Raw genomic sequence first — 18,600 nt, 5'->3', positions numbered from 1 at the left:
GAGGCTTGATAGTACGTGCCGGAAGACCCGCCAAGGGAGCATAACAGTAGCCCAGTCTGGAGAAAACAAAGAGCTTGGACAAGGAGTTGTGTGGCCTGCTCTGATCGGAAGGGTCTAATCTCCCGAACGTTGTATAAGGCAAATCTGCAGGACCGGGCCAGTGCAGCAATACGGCCTTTGAAACTTCACAAAACCTCAGGACGACGTGGCCATGTGTTACATGAATATGAGAGGGATTCTATTACTGCCTTCATGCAGTGTTAGCCAGCATGAATGCAGAATTTTCACTTCATTGTATATGAAAGGATGGCACGGGTCTACACGCAATGTCGCTGGATGAGATTCAGGGAATTTACCTGGAACCTCACAGTTTTCCACAAAACCTCATTTCACCTGCCCTGAAGAGGAGCTGTGGCATTTTGCCCCCAGGAGACACAGGGAAACCCACACGGAAGGGGACAGAGAACCTCACTCTTTCTTTCTTAGCCACGGGTGTCAAACTCAGTCCCTTGCAGAACGCAAGCATAGGTCTGAACCAGTGACTTTAGGTATATTGCTGCAGAGCCAGTGGTTATCTTGTAGGCAAACATCAGTATCTTGAATCTGATGCGAACAGCTATTGGTAGCCAGTGCAAAATTATGAAGAGAGGTGTGACGTGGGCTTTCTTTGGCTCGTTTAAGACCACTCTCGCTGCTGCATCCTGGATCAGTTGCAGAGGCTTGATAGTACGTGCCGGAAGACCCGCCAAGGGAGCATAACAGTAGCCCAGTCTGGAGAAAACAAAGTGCTTGGACAAGGAGTTGTGTGGCCTGCTCTGATCGGAAGGGTCTAATCTTCAGAACTTTGTATAAGGCAAATCTGCAGGACCGGGCCAGTGCAGCAATATGGCCTTTGAAACTTCACAAAACCTCAGGAGGATGTGGCCATGTGTTACATGAATATGAGAGGGATGCTATTACTGCCTTCATTCAGTGTTAGCAAGCATGAATGCAGAATTTTCACTTCATTGTATATAAAAGGATGGCACGGGTCTACACGCAATGTCGCTGGATGAGATTCAGGGAATTTACCTGGAACCTCACAGTTTTCCACAAAACATCATTTCACCTGCCCTGAAGAGGAGCTGTGGCCTTTTGCCCCCAGGAGACACAGGGAAACCCACACGGAAGGGGACAGAGAACCTCACTCTTTCTTTCTTAGCCACGGGTGTCAAACTCAGTCCCTGGAAGGCCGGAGACCTGCAGAGTTTAGATTCAAGCCTGATTGAACACACCTGATCCAACTAATCATGGCCTTCAGGCTCATTTGAAAACTACATGCCTTGTGTGTTTGAGAAGGGTTGGAACAACACTCTACAGGGCTCGGGCCCTAAAGGAATTTAGTTTGATACCCCTGGTCTAAGCGCTCTCAGTGATCAGAAAAAAAGCACCACTCTGCCCCATGTGAGGCTCGAACTCACGATCTTCAGATTATGAGACTGACGCGCTGCCTAACTGCGCCAACGAGGCTTGTGGGATAAAGGGCGCCCAAACAGAGAATAAGTAGCTTCTAGATCCTTGCATTCAGGTGTGGCTCCAACAGGCCATCCCTAGCCAATCAAGGGTGTCAGGATGGCCGAGCGGTCTAAGGCGCTGCGTTCAGGTCGCAGTCTCCCCTGGAGGCGTGGGTTCGAATCCCACTTCTGACAGATCTATCCTTTGGCTGCAGACAGAGACTTCAGTCTTCTGCTACGTTGAGCCAGCAGGATGTTAACTTTGACAAAACACAGCATTTTGGCAAATGCTAGTATTCATTGGGCAGCCGTTGAAGACAAGGATGAGTTTTTAGACACTTTTTGAAAATGGTTAAAGCCTCCGCTGATTGAATTGAGATAGGCAAGCCGATCCACCAGCTGGGAACAGTCCAGGAAAAGGTCCTTGAGAGTGATTTTGTGCCTCTTTGGGATGGCACCACGAGGCGTCGTTCACTTGCAGAACGCAAGCATAGGTCTGAACCAGCGACTTTAGGTATATTGCTGCAGAGCCAGTGGTTATCTTTTAGGCAAACATCAGTATCTTGAATCTGATGCGAACAGCTATTGGTAGCCAGTGCAAAATTATGAAGAAAGGTGTGACGTGGGCTTTCTTTGGCTCGTTTAAGACCACTCTCGCTGCTGCATCCTGGATCAGTTGCAGAGGCTTGATAGTACGTGCCGGAAGACCCGCCAAGGGAGCATAACAGTAGCCCAGTCTGGAGAAAACAAAGAGCTTGGACAAGGAGTTGTGTGGCCTGCTCTGATCGGAAGGGTCTAATCTTCCGAACTTTGTATAAGGCAAATCTGCAGGACCGGGCCAGTGCAGCAATATGGCCATTGAAACTTCACAAAACCTCAGGAGGATGTGGCCATGTGTTACATGAATATGAGAGGGATGCTATTACTGCCTTCATTCAGTGTTAGCCAGCATGAATGCAGTATTTTCACTTCATTGTGTACAAAAGGATGGCACGGGTCTACACGCAATGTCGCTGGATGAGATTCAGGGAATTTACCTGGAACCTCACAGTTTTCCACAAAACATCATTTCACCTTCCCTGAAGAGGAGCTGTGGCCTTTTGCCCCCAGGAGACACAGGGAAACCCACACAGAAGGGGACAGAGAACCTCACTCTTTCTTTCTAAGCCACGGGTGTCAAACTCAGTCCCTGGAAGGCCGGAGACCTGCAGAGTTTAGATTCAAGCCTGATTGAACACACCTGATCCAACTAATCATGGCCTTCAGGCTCATTTGAAAACTACATGCCTTGTGTGTTTGAGAAGGGTTGGAAGAACACTCTACAGGGCTCGGGCCCTAAAGGAATTTAGTTTGATACCCCTGGTCTAAGCGCTCTCAGTGATCAGAAAAAAGCACCACTCTGCCCCGTGTGAGGCTCGAACTCACGACCTTCAGATTATGAGACTGACGCGCTGCCTAACTGCGCCAACGAGGCTTGTGGGCTAAAGGGCGCCCAAACAGAGAATAAGTAGCTTCTAGATCCGTGCATTCAGGTGTGGCTCCAACAGGCCATCCCTAGCCAACCAAGTGTGTCAGGATGGCCGAGCGGTCTAAGGCGCTGCGTTCAGGTCGCAGTCTCCCCTGGAGGCGTGGTTTCGAATCCCACTTCTGACAGATCTATCCTTTGGCTGCAGACAGAGACTTCAGTCTTCTGCTACGTTGAGCCAGCAGGGCGTTAACTTTGACAAAACACAGCATTTGGCAAATGCTAGTATTCATTGGGCAGAAGTTGAAGACAAGGATGAGTTTTTAGACACTTTTTGAAAATGGTTAAAGCCTCCGCTGATTGAATTGAGATAGGCAAGCCGATCCACCAGCTGGGAACAGTCCAGGAAAAGGTCCTTGAGAGTGATTTTGTGCCTCTTTGGGATGGCACCACGAGGCGTCGTTCACTTGCAGAACGCAAGCATAGGTCTGAACCAGCGACTTTAGGTATATTGCTGCAGAGCCAGTGGTTATCTTGTAGGCAAACATCAGTATCTTGAATCTGATGCGAACAGCTATTGGTAGCCAGTGCAAAATTATGAAGAGAGGTGTGACGTGGGCTTTCTTTGGCTCGTTGAAGACCACTCTCGCTGCTGCATCCTGGATCAGTTGCAGAGGCTTGATAGTACGTGCCGGAAGACCCGCCAAGGGAGCATAACAGTAGCCCAGTCTGGAGAAAACAAAGAGCTTGGACAAGGAGTTGTGTGGCCTGCTCTGATCGGAAGGGTCTAATCTCCCGAACGTTGTATAAGGCAAATCTGCAGGACCGGGCCAGTGCAGCAATACGGCCTTTGAAACTTCACAAAACCTCAGGACGACGTGGCCATGTGTTACATGAATATGAGAGGGATTCTATTACTGCCTTCATGCAGTGTTAGCCAGCATGAATGCAGAATTTTCACTTCATTGTATATGAAAGGATGGCACGGGTCTACACGCAATGTCGCTGGATGAGATTCAGGGAATTTACCTGGAACCTCACAGTTTTCCACAAAACCTCATTTCACCTGCCCTGAAGAGGAGCTGTGGCATTTTGCCCCCAGGAGACACAGGGAAACCCACACGGAAGGGGACAGAGAACCTCACTCTTTCTTTCTTAGCCACGGGTGTCAAACTCAGTCCCTTGCAGAACGCAAGCATAGGTCTGAACCAGTGACTTTAGGTATATTGCTGCAGAGCCAGTGGTTATCTTGTAGGCAAACATCAGTATCTTGAATCTGATGCGAACAGCTATTGGTAGCCAGTGCAAAATTATGAAGAGAGGTGTGACGTGGGCTTTCTTTGGCTCGTTTAAGACCACTCTCGCTGCTGCATCCTGGATCAGTTGCAGAGGCTTGATAGTACGTGCCGGAAGACCCGCCAAGGGAGCATAACAGTAGCCCAGTCTGGAGAAAACAAAGTGCTTGGACAAGGAGTTGTGTGGCCTGCTCTGATCGGAAGGGTCTAATCTTCAGAACTTTGTATAAGGCAAATCTGCAGGACCGGGCCAGTGCAGCAATATGGCCTTTGAAACTTCACAAAACCTCAGGAGGATGTGGCCATGTGTTACATGAATATGAGAGGGATGCTATTACTGCCTTCATTCAGTGTTAGCAAGCATGAATGCAGAATTTTCACTTCATTGTATATAAAAGGATGGCACGGGTCTACACGCAATGTCGCTGGATGAGATTCAGGGAATTTACCTGGAACCTCACAGTTTTCCACAAAACATCATTTCACCTGCCCTGAAGAGGAGCTGTGGCCTTTTGCCCCCAGGAGACACAGGGAAACCCACACGGAAGGGGACAGAGAACCTCACTCTTTCTTTCTTAGCCACGGGTGTCAAACTCAGTCCCTGGAAGGCCGGAGACCTGCAGAGTTTAGATTCAAGCCTGATTGAACACACCTGATCCAACTAATCATGGCCTTCAGGCTCATTTGAAAACTACATGCCTTGTGTGTTTGAGAAGGGTTGGAACAACACTCTACAGGGCTCGGGCCCTAAAGGAATTTAGTTTGATACCCCTGGTCTAAGCGCTCTCAGTGATCAGAAAAAAAGCACCACTCTGCCCCATGTGAGGCTCGAACTCACGATCTTCAGATTATGAGACTGACGCGCTGCCTAACTGCGCCAACGAGGCTTGTGGGATAAAGGGCGCCCAAACAGAGAATAAGTAGCTTCTAGATCCTTGCATTCAGGTGTGGCTCCAACAGGCCATCCCTAGCCAATCAAGGGTGTCAGGATGGCCGAGCGGTCTAAGGCGCTGCGTTCAGGTCGCAGTCTCCCCTGGAGGCGTGGGTTCGAATCCCACTTCTGACAGATCTATCCTTTGGCTGCAGACAGAGACTTCAGTCTTCTGCTACGTTGAGCCAGCAGGATGTTAACTTTGACAAAACACAGCATTTTGGCAAATGCTAGTATTCATTGGGCAGCCGTTGAAGACAAGGATGAGTTTTTAGACACTTTTTGAAAATGGTTAAAGCCTCCGCTGATTGAATTGAGATAGGCAAGCCGATCCACCAGCTGGGAACAGTCCAGGAAAAGGTCCTTGAGAGTGATTTTGTGCCTCTTTGGGATGGCACCACGAGGCGTCGTTCACTTGCAGAACGCAAGCATAGGTCTGAACCAGCGACTTTAGGTATATTGCTGCAGAGCCAGTGGTTATCTTTTAGGCAAACATCAGTATCTTGAATCTGATGCGAACAGCTATTGGTAGCCAGTGCAAAATTATGAAGAAAGGTGTGACGTGGGCTTTCTTTGGCTCGTTTAAGACCACTCTCGCTGCTGCATCCTGGATCAGTTGCAGAGGCTTGATAGTACGTGCCGGAAGACCCGCCAAGGGAGCATAACAGTAGCCCAGTCTGGAGAAAACAAAGAGCTTGGACAAGGAGTTGTGTGGCCTGCTCTGATCGGAAGGGTCTAATCTTCCGAACTTTGTATAAGGCAAATCTGCAGGACCGGGCCAGTGCAGCAATATGGCCATTGAAACTTCACAAAACCTCAGGAGGATGTGGCCATGTGTTACATGAATATGAGAGGGATGCTATTACTGCCTTCATTCAGTGTTAGCCAGCATGAATGCAGTATTTTCACTTCATTGTGTACAAAAGGATGGCACGGGTCTACACGCAATGTCGCTGGATGAGATTCAGGGAATTTACCTGGAACCTCACAGTTTTCCACAAAACATCATTTCACCTTCCCTGAAGAGGAGCTGTGGCCTTTTGCCCCCAGGAGACACAGGGAAACCCACACAGAAGGGGACAGAGAACCTCACTCTTTCTTTCTAAGCCACGGGTGTCAAACTCAGTCCCTGGAAGGCCGGAGACCTGCAGAGTTTAGATTCAAGCCTGATTGAACACACCTGATCCAACTAATCATGGCCTTCAGGCTCATTTGAAAACTACATGCCTTGTGTGTTTGAGAAGGGTTGGAAGAACACTCTACAGGGCTCGGGCCCTAAAGGAATTTAGTTTGATACCCCTGGTCTAAGCGCTCTCAGTGATCAGAAAAAAGCACCACTCTGCCCCGTGTGAGGCTCGAACTCACGACCTTCAGATTATGAGACTGACGCGCTGCCTAACTGCGCCAACGAGGCTTGTGGGCTAAAGGGCGCCCAAACAGAGAATAAGTAGCTTCTAGATCCGTGCATTCAGGTGTGGCTCCAACAGGCCATCCCTAGCCAACCAAGTGTGTCAGGATGGCCGAGCGGTCTAAGGCGCTGCGTTCAGGTCGCAGTCTCCCCTGGAGGCGTGGTTTCGAATCCCACTTCTGACAGATCTATCCTTTGGCTGCAGACAGAGACTTCAGTCTTCTGCTACGTTGAGCCAGCAGGGCGTTAACTTTGACAAAACACAGCATTTGGCAAATGCTAGTATTCATTGGGCAGAAGTTGAAGACAAGGATGAGTTTTTAGACACTTTTTGAAAATGGTTAAAGCCTCCGCTGATTGAATTGAGATAGGCAAGCCGATCCACCAGCTGGGAACAGTCCAGGAAAAGGTCCTTGAGAGTGATTTTGTGCCTCTTTGGGATGGCACCACGAGGCGTCGTTCACTTGCAGAACGCAAGCATAGGTCTGAACCAGCGACTTTAGGTATATTGCTGCAGAGCCAGTGGTTATCTTGTAGGCAAACATCAGTATCTTGAATCTGATGCGAACAGCTATTGGTAGCCAGTGCAAAATTATGAAGAGAGGTGTGACGTGGGCTTTCTTTGGCTCGTTGAAGACCACTCTCGCTGCTGCATCCTGGATCAGTTGCAGAGGCTTGATAGTACGTGCCGGAAGACCCGCCAAGGGAGCATAACAGTAGCCCAGTCTGGAGAAAACAAAGAGCTTGGACAAGGAGTTGTGTGGCCTGCTCTGATCGGAAGGGTCTAATCTCCCGAACGTTGTATAAGGCAAATCTGCAGGACCGGGCCAGTGCAGCAATACGGCCTTTGAAACTTCACAAAACCTCAGGACGACGTGGCCATGTGTTACATGAATATGAGAGGGATTCTATTACTGCCTTCATGCAGTGTTAGCCAGCATGAATGCAGAATTTTCACTTCATTGTATATGAAAGGATGGCACGGGTCTACACGCAATGTCGCTGGATGAGATTCAGGGAATTTACCTGGAACCTCACAGTTTTCCACAAAACCTCATTTCACCTGCCCTGAAGAGGAGCTGTGGCATTTTGCCCCCAGGAGACACAGGGAAACCCACACGGAAGGGGACAGAGAACCTCACTCTTTCTTTCTTAGCCACGGGTGTCAAACTCAGTCCCTTGCAGAACGCAAGCATAGGTCTGAACCAGTGACTTTAGGTATATTGCTGCAGAGCCAGTGGTTATCTTGTAGGCAAACATCAGTATCTTGAATCTGATGCGAACAGCTATTGGTAGCCAGTGCAAAATTATGAAGAGAGGTGTGACGTGGGCTTTCTTTGGCTCGTTTAAGACCACTCTCGCTGCTGCATCCTGGATCAGTTGCAGAGGCTTGATAGTACGTGCCGGAAGACCCGCCAAGGGAGCATAACAGTAGCCCAGTCTGGAGAAAACAAAGTGCTTGGACAAGGAGTTGTGTGGCCTGCTCTGATCGGAAGGGTCTAATCTTCAGAACTTTGTATAAGGCAAATCTGCAGGACCGGGCCAGTGCAGCAATATGGCCTTTGAAACTTCACAAAACCTCAGGAGGATGTGGCCATGTGTTACATGAATATGAGAGGGATGCTATTACTGCCTTCATTCAGTGTTAGCAAGCATGAATGCAGAATTTTCACTTCATTGTATATAAAAGGATGGCACGGGTCTACACGCAATGTCGCTGGATGAGATTCAGGGAATTTACCTGGAACCTCACAGTTTTCCACAAAACATCATTTCACCTGCCCTGAAGAGGAGCTGTGGCCTTTTGCCCCCAGGAGACACAGGGAAACCCACACGGAAGGGGACAGAGAACCTCACTCTTTCTTTCTTAGCCACGGGTGTCAAACTCAGTCCCTGGAAGGCCGGAGACCTGCAGAGTTTAGATTCAAGCCTGATTGAACACACCTGATCCAACTAATCATGGCCTTCAGGCTCATTTGAAAACTACATGCCTTGTGTGTTTGAGAAGGGTTGGAACAACACTCTACAGGGCTCGGGCCCTAAAGGAATTTAGTTTGATACCCCTGGTCTAAGCGCTCTCAGTGATCAGAAAAAAAGCACCACTCTGCCCCATGTGAGGCTCGAACTCACGATCTTCAGATTATGAGACTGACGCGCTGCCTAACTGCGCCAACGAGGCTTGTGGGATAAAGGGCGCCCAAACAGAGAATAAGTAGCTTCTAGATCCTTGCATTCAGGTGTGGCTCCAACAGGCCATCCCTAGCCAATCAAGGGTGTCAGGATGGCCGAGCGGTCTAAGGCGCTGCGTTCAGGTCGCAGTCTCCCCTGGAGGCGTGGGTTCGAATCCCACTTCTGACAGATCTATCCTTTGGCTGCAGACAGAGACTTCAGTCTTCTGCTACGTTGAGCCAGCAGGATGTTAACTTTGACAAAACACAGCATTTTGGCAAATGCTAGTATTCATTGGGCAGCCGTTGAAGACAAGGATGAGTTTTTAGACACTTTTTGAAAATGGTTAAAGCCTCCGCTGATTGAATTGAGATAGGCAAGCCGATCCACCAGCTGGGAACAGTCCAGGAAAAGGTCCTTGAGAGTGATTTTGTGCCTCTTTGGGATGGCACCACGAGGCGTCGTTCACTTGCAGAACGCAAGCATAGGTCTGAACCAGCGACTTTAGGTATATTGCTGCAGAGCCAGTGGTTATCTTTTAGGCAAACATCAGTATCTTGAATCTGATGCGAACAGCTATTGGTAGCCAGTGCAAAATTATGAAGAAAGGTGTGACGTGGGCTTTCTTTGGCTCGTTTAAGACCACTCTCGCTGCTGCATCCTGGATCAGTTGCAGAGGCTTGATAGTACGTGCCGGAAGACCCGCCAAGGGAGCATAACAGTAGCCCAGTCTGGAGAAAACAAAGAGCTTGGACAAGGAGTTGTGTGGCCTGCTCTGATCGGAAGGGTCTAATCTTCCGAACTTTGTATAAGGCAAATCTGCAGGACCGGGCCAGTGCAGCAATATGGCCATTGAAACTTCACAAAACCTCAGGAGGATGTGGCCATGTGTTACATGAATATGAGAGGGATGCTATTACTGCCTTCATTCAGTGTTAGCCAGCATGAATGCAGTATTTTCACTTCATTGTGTACAAAAGGATGGCACGGGTCTACACGCAATGTCGCTGGATGAGATTCAGGGAATTTACCTGGAACCTCACAGTTTTCCACAAAACATCATTTCACCTTCCCTGAAGAGGAGCTGTGGCCTTTTGCCCCCAGGAGACACAGGGAAACCCACACAGAAGGGGACAGAGAACCTCACTCTTTCTTTCTAAGCCACGGGTGTCAAACTCAGTCCCTGGAAGGCCGGAGACCTGCAGAGTTTAGATTCAAGCCTGATTGAACACACCTGATCCAACTAATCATGGCCTTCAGGCTCATTTGAAAACTACATGCCTTGTGTGTTTGAGAAGGGTTGGAAGAACACTCTACAGGGCTCGGGCCCTAAAGGAATTTAGTTTGATACCCCTGGTCTAAGCGCTCTCAGTGATCAGAAAAAAGCACCACTCTGCCCCGTGTGAGGCTCGAACTCACGACCTTCAGATTATGAGACTGACGCGCTGCCTAACTGCGCCAACGAGGCTTGTGGGCTAAAGGGCGCCCAAACAGAGAATAAGTAGCTTCTAGATCCGTGCATTCAGGTGTGGCTCCAACAGGCCATCCCTAGCCAACCAAGTGTGTCAGGATGGCCGAGCGGTCTAAGGCGCTGCGTTCAGGTCGCAGTCTCCCCTGGAGGCGTGGTTTTGAATCCCACTTCTGACAGATCTATCCTTTGGCTGCAGACAGAGACTTCAGTCTTCTGCTACGTTGAGCCAGCAGGGCGTTAACTTTGACAAAACACAGCATTTGGCAAATGCTAGTATTCATTGGGCAGAAGTTGAAGACAAGGATGAGTTTTTAGACACTTTTTGAAAATGGTTAAAGCCTCCGCTGATTGAATTGAGATAGGCAAGCCGATCCACCAGCTGGGAACAGTCCAGGAAAAGGTCCTTGAGAGTGATTTTGTGCCTCTTTGGGATGGCACCACGAGGCGTCGTTCACTTGCAGAACGCAAGCATAGGTCTGAACCAGCGACTTTAGGTATATTGCTGCAGAGCCAGTGGTTATCTTGTAGGCAAACATCAGTATCTTGAATCTGATGCGAACAGCTATTGGTAGCCAGTGCAAAATTATGAAGAGAGGTGTGACGTGGGCTTTCTTTGGCTCGTTGAAGACCACTCTCGCTGCTGCATCCTGGATCAGTTGCAGAGGCTTGATAGTACGTGCCGGAAGACCCGCCAAGGGAGCATAACAGTAGCCCAGTCTGGAGAAAACAAAGAGCTTGGACAAGGAGTTGTGTGGCCTGCTCTGATCGGAAGGGTCTAATCTCCCGAACGTTGTATAAGGCAAATCTGCAGGACCGGGCCAGTGCAGCAATACGGCCTTTGAAACTTCACAAAACCTCAGGACGACGTGGCCATGTGTTACATGAATATGAGAGGGATTCTATTACTGCCTTCATGCAGTGTTAGCCAGCATGAATGCAGAATTTTCACTTCATTGTATATGAAAGGATGGCACGGGTCTACACGCAATGTCGCTGGATGAGATTCAGGGAATTTACCTGGAACCTCACAGTTTTCCACAAAACCTCATTTCACCTGCCCTGAAGAGGAGCTGTGGCATTTTGCCCCCAGGAGACACAGGGAAACCCACACGGAAGGGGACAGAGAACCTCACTCTTTCTTTCTTAGCCACGGGTGTCAAACTCAGTCCCTTGCAGAACGCAAGCATAGGTCTGAACCAGTGACTTTAGGTATATTGCTGCAGAGCCAGTGGTTATCTTGTAGGCAAACATCAGTATCTTGAATCTGATGCGAACAGCTATTGGTAGCCAGTGCAAAATTATGAAGAGAGGTGTGACGTGGGCTTTCTTTGGCTCGTTTAAGACCACTCTCGCTGCTGCATCCTGGATCAGTTGCAGAGGCTTGATAGTACGTGCCGGAAGACCCGCCAAGGGAGCATAACAGTAGCCCAGTCTGGAGAAAACAAAGTGCTTGGACAAGGAGTTGTGTGGCCTGCTCTGATCGGAAGGGTCTAATCTTCAGAACTTTGTATAAGGCAAATCTGCAGGACCGGGCCAGTGCAGCAATATGGCCTTTGAAACTTCACAAAACCTCAGGAGGATGTGGCCATGTGTTACATGAATATGAGAGGGATGCTATTACTGCCTTCATTCAGTGTTAGCAAGCATGAATGCAGAATTTTCACTTCATTGTATATAAAAGGATGGCACGGGTCTACACGCAATGTCGCTGGATGAGATTCAGGGAATTTACCTGGAACCTCACAGTTTTCCACAAAACATCATTTCACCTGCCCTGAAGAGGAGCTGTGGCCTTTTGCCCCCAGGAGACACAGGGAAACCCACACGGAAGGGGACAGAGAACCTCACTCTTTCTTTCTTAGCCACGGGTGTCAAACTCAGTCCCTGGAAGGCCGGAGACCTGCAGAGTTTAGATTCAAGCCTGATTGAACACACCTGATCCAACTAATCATGGCCTTCAGGCTCATTTGAAAACTACATGCCTTGTGTGTTTGAGAAGGGTTGGAACAACACTCTACAGGGCTCGGGCCCTAAAGGAATTTAGTTTGATACCCCTGGTCTAAGCGCTCTCAGTGATCAGAAAAAAAGCACCACTCTGCCCCATGTGAGGCTCGAACTCACGATCTTCAGATTATGAGACTGACGCGCTGCCTAACTGCGCCAACGAGGCTTGTGGGATAAAGGGCGCCCAAACAGAGAATAAGTAGCTTCTAGATCCTTGCATTCAGGTGTGGCTCCAACAGGCCATCCCTAGCCAATCAAGGGTGTCAGGATGGCCGAGCGGTCTAAGGCGCTGCGTTCAGGTCGCAGTCTCCCCTGGAGGCGTGGGTTCGAATCCCACTTCTGACAGATCTATCCTTTGGCTGCAGACAGAGACTTCAGTCTTCTGCTACGTTGAGCCAGCAGGATGTTAACTTTGACAAAACACAGCATTTTGGCAAATGCTAGTATTCATTGGGCAGCCGTTGAAGACAAGGATGAGTTTTTAGACACTTTTTGAAAATGGTTAAAGCCTCCGCTGATTGAATTGAGATAGGCAAGCCGATCCACCAGCTGGGAACAGTCCAGGAAAAGGTCCTTGAGAGTGATTTTGTGCCTCTTTGGGATGGCACCACGAGGCGTCGTTCACTTGCAGAACGCAAGCATAGGTCTGAACCAGCGACTTTAGGTATATTGCTGCAGAGCCAGTGGTTATCTTTTAGGCAAACATCAGTATATTGAATCTGATGCGAACAGCTATTGGTAGCCAGTGCAAAATTATGAAGAAAGGTGTGACGTGGGCTTTCTTTGGCTCGTTTAAGACCACTCTCGCTGCTGCATCCTGGATCAGTTGCAGAGGCTTGATAGTACGTGCCGGAAGACCCGCCAAGGGAGCATAACAGTAGCCCAGTCTGGAGAAAACAAAGAGCTTGGACAAGGAGTTGTGTGGCCTGCTCTGATCGGAAGGGTCTAATCTTCCGAACTTTGTATAAGGCAAATCTGCAGGACCGGGCCAGTGCAGCAATATGGCCATTGAAACTTCACAAAACCTCAGGAGGATGTGGCCATGTGTTACATGAATATGAGAGGGATGCTATTACTGCCTTCATTCAGTGTTAGCCAGCATGAATGCAGTATTTTCACTTCATTGTGTACAAAAGGATGGCACGGGTCTACACGCAATGTCGCTGGATGAGATTCAGGGAATTTACCTGGAACCTCACAGTTTTCCACAAAACATCATTTCACCTTCCCTGAAGAGGAGCTGTGGCCTTTTGCCCCCAGGAGACACAGGGAAACCCACACAGAAGGGGACAGAGAACCTCACTCTTTCTTTCTAAGCCACGGGTGTCAAACTCAGTCCCTGGAAGGCCGGAGACCTGCAGAGTTTAGATTCAAGCCTGATTGAACACACCTGATCCAACTAATCATGGCCTTCAGGCTCATTTGAAAACTACATGCCTTGTGTGTTTGAGAAGGGTTGGAAGAACACTCTACAGGGCTCGGGCCCTAAAGGAATTTAGTTTGATACCCCTGGTCTAAGCGCTCTCAGTGATCAGAAAAAAGCACCACTCTGCCCCGTGTGAGGCTCGAACTCACGACCTTCAGATTATGAGACTGACGCGCTGCCTAACTGCGCCAACGAGGCTTGTGGGCTAAAGGGCGCCCAAACAGAGAATAAGTAGCTTCTAGATCCGTGCATTCAGGTGTGGCTCCAACAGGCCATCCCTAGCCAACCAAGTGTGTCAGGATGGCCGAGCGGTCTAAGGCGCTGCGTTCAGGTCGCAGTCTCCCCTGGAGGCGTGGTTTCGAATCCCACTTCTGACAGATCTATCCTTTGGCTGCAGACAGAGACTTCAGTCTTCTGCTACGTTGAGCCAGCAGGGCGTTAACTTTGACAAAACACAGCATTTGGCAAATGCTAGTATTCATTGGGCAGAAGTTGAAGACAAGGATGAGTTTTTAGACACTTTTTGAAAATGGTTAAAGCCTCCGCTGATTGAATTGAGATAGGCAAGCCGATCCACCAGCTGGGAACAGTCCAGGAAAAGGTCCTTGAGAGTGATTTTGTGCCTCTTTGGGATGGCACCACGAGGCGTCGTTCACTTGCAGAACGCAAGCATAGGTCTGAACCAGCGACTTTAGGTATATTGCTGCAGAGCCAGTGGTTATCTTGTAGGCAAACATCAGTATCTTGAATCTGATGCGAACAGCTATTGGTAGCCAGTGCAAAATTATGAAGAGAGGTGTGACGTGGGCTTTCTTTGGCTCGTTGAAGACCACTCTCGCTGCTGCATCCTGGATCAGTTGCAGAGGCTTGATAGTACGTGCCGGAAGACCCGCCAAGGGAGCATAACAGTAGCCCAGTCTGGAGAAAACAAAGAGCTTGGACAAGGAGTTGTGTGGCCTGCTCTGATCGGAAGGGTCTAATCTCCCGAACGTTGTATAAGGCAAATCTGCAGGACCGGGCCAGTGCAGCAATACGGCCTTTGAAACTTCACAAAACCTCAGGACGACGTGGCCATGTGTTACATGAATATGAGAGGGATTCTATTACTGCCTTCATGCAGTGTTAGCCAGCATGAATGCAGAATTTTCACTTCATTGTATATGAAAGGATGGCACGGGTCTACACGCAATGTCGCTGGATGAGATTCAGGGAATTTACCTGGAACCTCACAGTTTTCCACAAAACCTCATTTCACCTGCCCTGAAGAGGAGCTGTGGCATTTTGCCCCCAGGAGACACAGGGAAACCCACACGGAAGGGGACAGAGAACCTCACTCTTTCTTTCTTAGCCACGGGTGTCAAACTCAGTCCCTTGCAGAACGCAAGCATAGGTCTGAACCAGTGACTTTAGGTATATTGCTGCAGAGCCAGTGGTTATCTTGTAGGCAAACATCAGTATCTTGAATCTGATGCGAACAGCTATTGGTAGCCAGTGCAAAATTATGAAGAGAGGTGTGACGTGGGCTTTCTTTGGCTCGTTTAAGACCACTCTCGCTGCTGCATCCTGGATCAGTTGCAGAGGCTTGATAGTACGTGCCGGAAGACCCGCCAAGGGAGCATAACAGTAGCCCAGTCTGGAGAAAACAAAGTGCTTGGACAAGGAGTTGTGTGGCCTGCTCTGATCGGAAGGGTCTAATCTTCAGAACTTTGTATAAGGCAAATCTGCAGGACCGGGCCAGTGCAGCAATATGGCCTTTGAAACTTCACAAAACCTCAGGAGGATGTGGCCATGTGTTACATGAATATGAGAGGGATGCTATTACTGCCTTCATTCAGTGTTAGCAAGCATGAATGCAGAATTTTCACTTCATTGTATATAAAAGGATGGCACGGGTCTACACGCAATGTCGCTGGATGAGATTCAGGGAATTTACCTGGAACCTCACAGTTTTCCACAAAACATCATTTCACCTGCCCTGAAGAGGAGCTGTGGCCTTTTGCCCCCAGGAGACACAGGGAAACCCACACGGAAGGGGACAGAGAACCTCACTCTTTCTTTCTTAGCCACGGGTGTCAAACTCAGTCCCTGGAAGGCCGGAGACCTGCAGAGTTTAGATTCAAGCCTGATTGAACACACCTGATCCAACTAATCATGGCCTTCAGGCTCATTTGAAAACTACATGCCTTGTGTGTTTGAGAAGGGTTGGAACAACACTCTACAGGGCTCGGGCCCTAAAGGAATTTAGTTTGATACCCCTGGTCTAAGCGCTCTCAGTGATCAGAAAAAAAGCACCACTCTGCCCCATGTGAGGCTCGAACTCACGATCTTCAGATTATGAGACTGACGCGCTGCCTAACTGCGCCAACGAGGCTTGTGGGATAAAGGGCGCCCAAACAGAGAATAAGTAGCTTCTAGATCCTTGCATTCAGGTGTGGCTCCAACAGGCCATCCCTAGCCAATCAAGGGTGTCAGGATGGCCGAGCGGTCTAAGGCGCTGCGTTCAGGTCGCAGTCTCCCCTGGAGGCGTGGGTTCGAATCCCACTTCTGACAGATCTATCCTTTGGCTGCAGACAGAGACTTCAGTCTTCTGCTACGTTGAGCCAGCAGGATGTTAACTTTGACAAAACACAGCATTTTGGCAAATGCTAGTATTCATTGGGCAGCCGTTGAAGACAAGGATGAGTTTTTAGACACTTTTTGAAAATGGTTAAAGCCTCCGCTGATTGAATTGAGATAGGCAAGCCGATCCACCAGCTGGGAACAGTCCAGGAAAAGGTCCTTGAGAGTGATTTTGTGCCTCTTTGGGATGGCACCACGAGGCGTCGTTCACTTGCAGAACGCAAGCATAGGTCTGAACCAGCGACTTTAGGTATATTGCTGCAGAGCCAGTGGTTATCTTTTAGGCAAACATCAGTATCTTGAATCTGATGCGAACAGCTATTGGTAGCCAGTGCAAAATTATGAAGAAAGGTGTGACGTGGGCTTTCTTTGGCTCGTTTAAGACCACTCTCGCTGCTGCATCCTGGATCAGTTGCAGAGGCTTGATAGTACGTGCCGGAAGACCCGCCAAGGGAGCATAACAGTAGCCCAGTCTGGAGAAAACAAAGAGCTTGGACAAGGAGTTGTGTGGCCTGCTCTGATCGGAAGGGTCTAATCTTCCGAACTTTGTATAAGGCAAATCTGCAGGACCGGGCCAGTGCAGCAATATGGCCATTGAAACTTCACAAAACCTCAGGAGGATGTGGCCATGTGTTACATGAATATGAGAGGGATGCTATTACTGCCTTCATTCAGTGTTAGCCAGCATGAATGCAGTATTTTCACTTCATTGTGTACAAAAGGATGGCACGGGTCTACACGCAATGTCGCTGGATGAGATTCAGGGAATTTACCTGGAACCTCACAGTTTTCCACAAAACATCATTTCACCTTCCCTGAAGAGGAGCTGTGGCCTTTTGCCCCCAGGAGACACAGGGAAACCCACACAGAAGGGGACAGAGAACCTCACTCTTTCTTTCTAAGCCACGGGTGTCAAACTCATTCCCTGGAAGGCCGGAGACCTGCAGAGTTTAGATTCAAGCCTGATTGAACACACCTGATCCAACTAATCATGGCCTTCAGGCTCATTTGAAAACTACATGCCTTGTGTGTTTGAGAAGGGTTGGAAGAACACTCTACAGGGCTCGGGCCCTAAAGGAATTTAGTTTGATACCCCTGGTCTAAGCGCTCTCAGTGATCAGAAAAAAGCACCACTCTGCCCCGTGTGAGGCTCGAACTCACGACCTTCAGATTATGAGACTGACGCGCTGCCTAACTGCGCCAACGAGGCTTGTGGGCTAAAGGGCGCCCAAACAGAGAATAAGTAGCTTCTAGATCCGTGCATTCAGGTGTGGCTCCAACAGGCCATCCCTAGCCAACCAAGTGTGTCAGGATGGCCGAGCGGTCTAAGGCGCTGCGTTCAGGTCGCAGTCTCCCCTGGAGGCGTGGTTTCGAATCCCACTTCTGACAGATCTATCCTTTGGCTGCAGACAGAGACTTCAGTCTTCTGCTACGTTGAGCCAGCAGGGCGTTAACTTTGACAAAACACAGCATTTGGCAAATGCTAGTATTCATTGGGCAGAAGTTGAAGACAAGGATGAGTTTTTAGACACTTTTTGAAAATGGTTAAAGCCTCCGCTGATTGAATTGAGATAGGCAAGCCGATCCACCAGCTGGGAACAGTCCAGGAAAAGGTCCTTGAGAGTGATTTTGTGCCTCTTTGGGATGGCACCACGAGGCGTCGTTCACTTGCAGAACGCAAGCATAGGTCTGAACCAGCGACTTTAGGTATATTGCTGCAGAGCCAGTGGTTATCTTGTAGGCAAACATCAGTATCTTGAATCTGATGCGAACAGCTATTGGTAGCCAGTGCAAAATTATGAAGAGAGGTGTGACGTGGGCTTTCTTTGGCTCGTTGAAGACCACTCTCGCTGCTGCATCCTGGATCAGTTGCAGAGGCTTGATAGTACGTGCCGGAAGACCCGCCAAGGGAGCATAACAGTAGCCCAGTCTGGAGAAAACAAAGAGCTTGGACAAGGAGTTGTGTGGCCTGCTCTGATCGGAAGGGTCTAATCTCCCGAACGTTGTATAAGGCAAATCTGCAGGACCGGGCCAGTGCAGCAATACGGCCTTTGAAACTTCACAAAACCTCAGGACGACGTGGCCATGTGTTACATGAATATGAGAGGGATTCTATTACTGCCTTCATGCAGTGTTAGCCAGCATGAATGCAGAATTTTCACTTCATTGTATATGAAAGGATGGCACGGGTCTACACGCAATGTCGCTGGATTAGATTCAGGGAATTTACCTGGAGCCTCACAGTTTTCCACAAAACCTCATTTCACCTGCCCTGAAGAGGAGCTGTGGCATTTTGCCCCCAGGAGACACAGGGAAACC

General features: G+C 49.0%; 20 non-coding genes across 20 annotated transcripts; 10 read left to right on the top strand and 10 right to left on the bottom strand.

Annotated features, from left to right (window-relative positions):
* Positions 1 to 1,435: 1,435 nt before the first annotated feature.
* Positions 1,436 to 1,509, bottom strand: trnam-cau (transfer RNA methionine (anticodon CAU)). The gene has a single exon. It is a non-coding gene; the product is annotated as a tRNA-Met (tRNA).
* A 96-nt stretch (positions 1,510 to 1,605) lies between these two features.
* Positions 1,606 to 1,688, top strand: trnal-cag (transfer RNA leucine (anticodon CAG)). The gene has a single exon. It is a non-coding gene; the product is annotated as a tRNA-Leu (tRNA).
* A 1,205-nt stretch (positions 1,689 to 2,893) lies between these two features.
* Positions 2,894 to 2,967, bottom strand: trnam-cau (transfer RNA methionine (anticodon CAU)). Its single transcript has one exon. It is a non-coding gene; the product is annotated as a tRNA-Met (tRNA).
* Positions 2,968 to 3,063: 96 nt separating this feature from the next.
* Positions 3,064 to 3,146, top strand: trnal-cag (transfer RNA leucine (anticodon CAG)). Its single transcript has one exon. It is a non-coding gene; the product is annotated as a tRNA-Leu (tRNA).
* Positions 3,147 to 5,066: 1,920 nt separating this feature from the next.
* On the bottom strand, positions 5,067 to 5,140 carry trnam-cau (transfer RNA methionine (anticodon CAU)). The gene has a single exon. It is a non-coding gene; the product is annotated as a tRNA-Met (tRNA).
* A 96-nt stretch (positions 5,141 to 5,236) lies between these two features.
* trnal-cag (transfer RNA leucine (anticodon CAG)) lies at positions 5,237 to 5,319 on the top strand. Its single transcript has one exon. It is a non-coding gene; the product is annotated as a tRNA-Leu (tRNA).
* Positions 5,320 to 6,524: 1,205 nt separating this feature from the next.
* Positions 6,525 to 6,598, bottom strand: trnam-cau (transfer RNA methionine (anticodon CAU)). Its single transcript has one exon. It is a non-coding gene; the product is annotated as a tRNA-Met (tRNA).
* A 96-nt stretch (positions 6,599 to 6,694) lies between these two features.
* On the top strand, positions 6,695 to 6,777 carry trnal-cag (transfer RNA leucine (anticodon CAG)). The gene has a single exon. It is a non-coding gene; the product is annotated as a tRNA-Leu (tRNA).
* A 1,920-nt stretch (positions 6,778 to 8,697) lies between these two features.
* trnam-cau (transfer RNA methionine (anticodon CAU)) lies at positions 8,698 to 8,771 on the bottom strand. Its single transcript has one exon. It is a non-coding gene; the product is annotated as a tRNA-Met (tRNA).
* A 96-nt stretch (positions 8,772 to 8,867) lies between these two features.
* Positions 8,868 to 8,950, top strand: trnal-cag (transfer RNA leucine (anticodon CAG)). The gene has a single exon. It is a non-coding gene; the product is annotated as a tRNA-Leu (tRNA).
* A 1,205-nt stretch (positions 8,951 to 10,155) lies between these two features.
* trnam-cau (transfer RNA methionine (anticodon CAU)) lies at positions 10,156 to 10,229 on the bottom strand. The gene has a single exon. It is a non-coding gene; the product is annotated as a tRNA-Met (tRNA).
* A 96-nt stretch (positions 10,230 to 10,325) lies between these two features.
* Positions 10,326 to 10,408, top strand: trnal-cag (transfer RNA leucine (anticodon CAG)). The gene has a single exon. It is a non-coding gene; the product is annotated as a tRNA-Leu (tRNA).
* A 1,920-nt stretch (positions 10,409 to 12,328) lies between these two features.
* Positions 12,329 to 12,402, bottom strand: trnam-cau (transfer RNA methionine (anticodon CAU)). Its single transcript has one exon. It is a non-coding gene; the product is annotated as a tRNA-Met (tRNA).
* Positions 12,403 to 12,498: 96 nt separating this feature from the next.
* trnal-cag (transfer RNA leucine (anticodon CAG)) lies at positions 12,499 to 12,581 on the top strand. Its single transcript has one exon. It is a non-coding gene; the product is annotated as a tRNA-Leu (tRNA).
* Positions 12,582 to 13,786: 1,205 nt separating this feature from the next.
* On the bottom strand, positions 13,787 to 13,860 carry trnam-cau (transfer RNA methionine (anticodon CAU)). The gene has a single exon. It is a non-coding gene; the product is annotated as a tRNA-Met (tRNA).
* A 96-nt stretch (positions 13,861 to 13,956) lies between these two features.
* trnal-cag (transfer RNA leucine (anticodon CAG)) lies at positions 13,957 to 14,039 on the top strand. The gene has a single exon. It is a non-coding gene; the product is annotated as a tRNA-Leu (tRNA).
* A 1,920-nt stretch (positions 14,040 to 15,959) lies between these two features.
* trnam-cau (transfer RNA methionine (anticodon CAU)) lies at positions 15,960 to 16,033 on the bottom strand. Its single transcript has one exon. It is a non-coding gene; the product is annotated as a tRNA-Met (tRNA).
* Positions 16,034 to 16,129: 96 nt separating this feature from the next.
* On the top strand, positions 16,130 to 16,212 carry trnal-cag (transfer RNA leucine (anticodon CAG)). Its single transcript has one exon. It is a non-coding gene; the product is annotated as a tRNA-Leu (tRNA).
* Positions 16,213 to 17,417: 1,205 nt separating this feature from the next.
* trnam-cau (transfer RNA methionine (anticodon CAU)) lies at positions 17,418 to 17,491 on the bottom strand. Its single transcript has one exon. It is a non-coding gene; the product is annotated as a tRNA-Met (tRNA).
* Positions 17,492 to 17,587: 96 nt separating this feature from the next.
* Positions 17,588 to 17,670, top strand: trnal-cag (transfer RNA leucine (anticodon CAG)). Its single transcript has one exon. It is a non-coding gene; the product is annotated as a tRNA-Leu (tRNA).
* The last annotated feature ends 930 nt before the right edge of the window (positions 17,671 to 18,600 follow it).

The sequence above is a fragment of the Carassius carassius genome, chromosome 22 (assembly GCF_963082965.1).
Source record: "Carassius carassius chromosome 22, fCarCar2.1, whole genome shotgun sequence".
Lineage (NCBI taxonomy): Eukaryota > Metazoa > Chordata > Actinopteri > Cypriniformes > Cyprinidae > Carassius > Carassius carassius.
The sequence above is the reverse complement of the archived record's forward strand: the minus strand, read 5'-3'. Positions and strand labels throughout refer to the sequence as shown.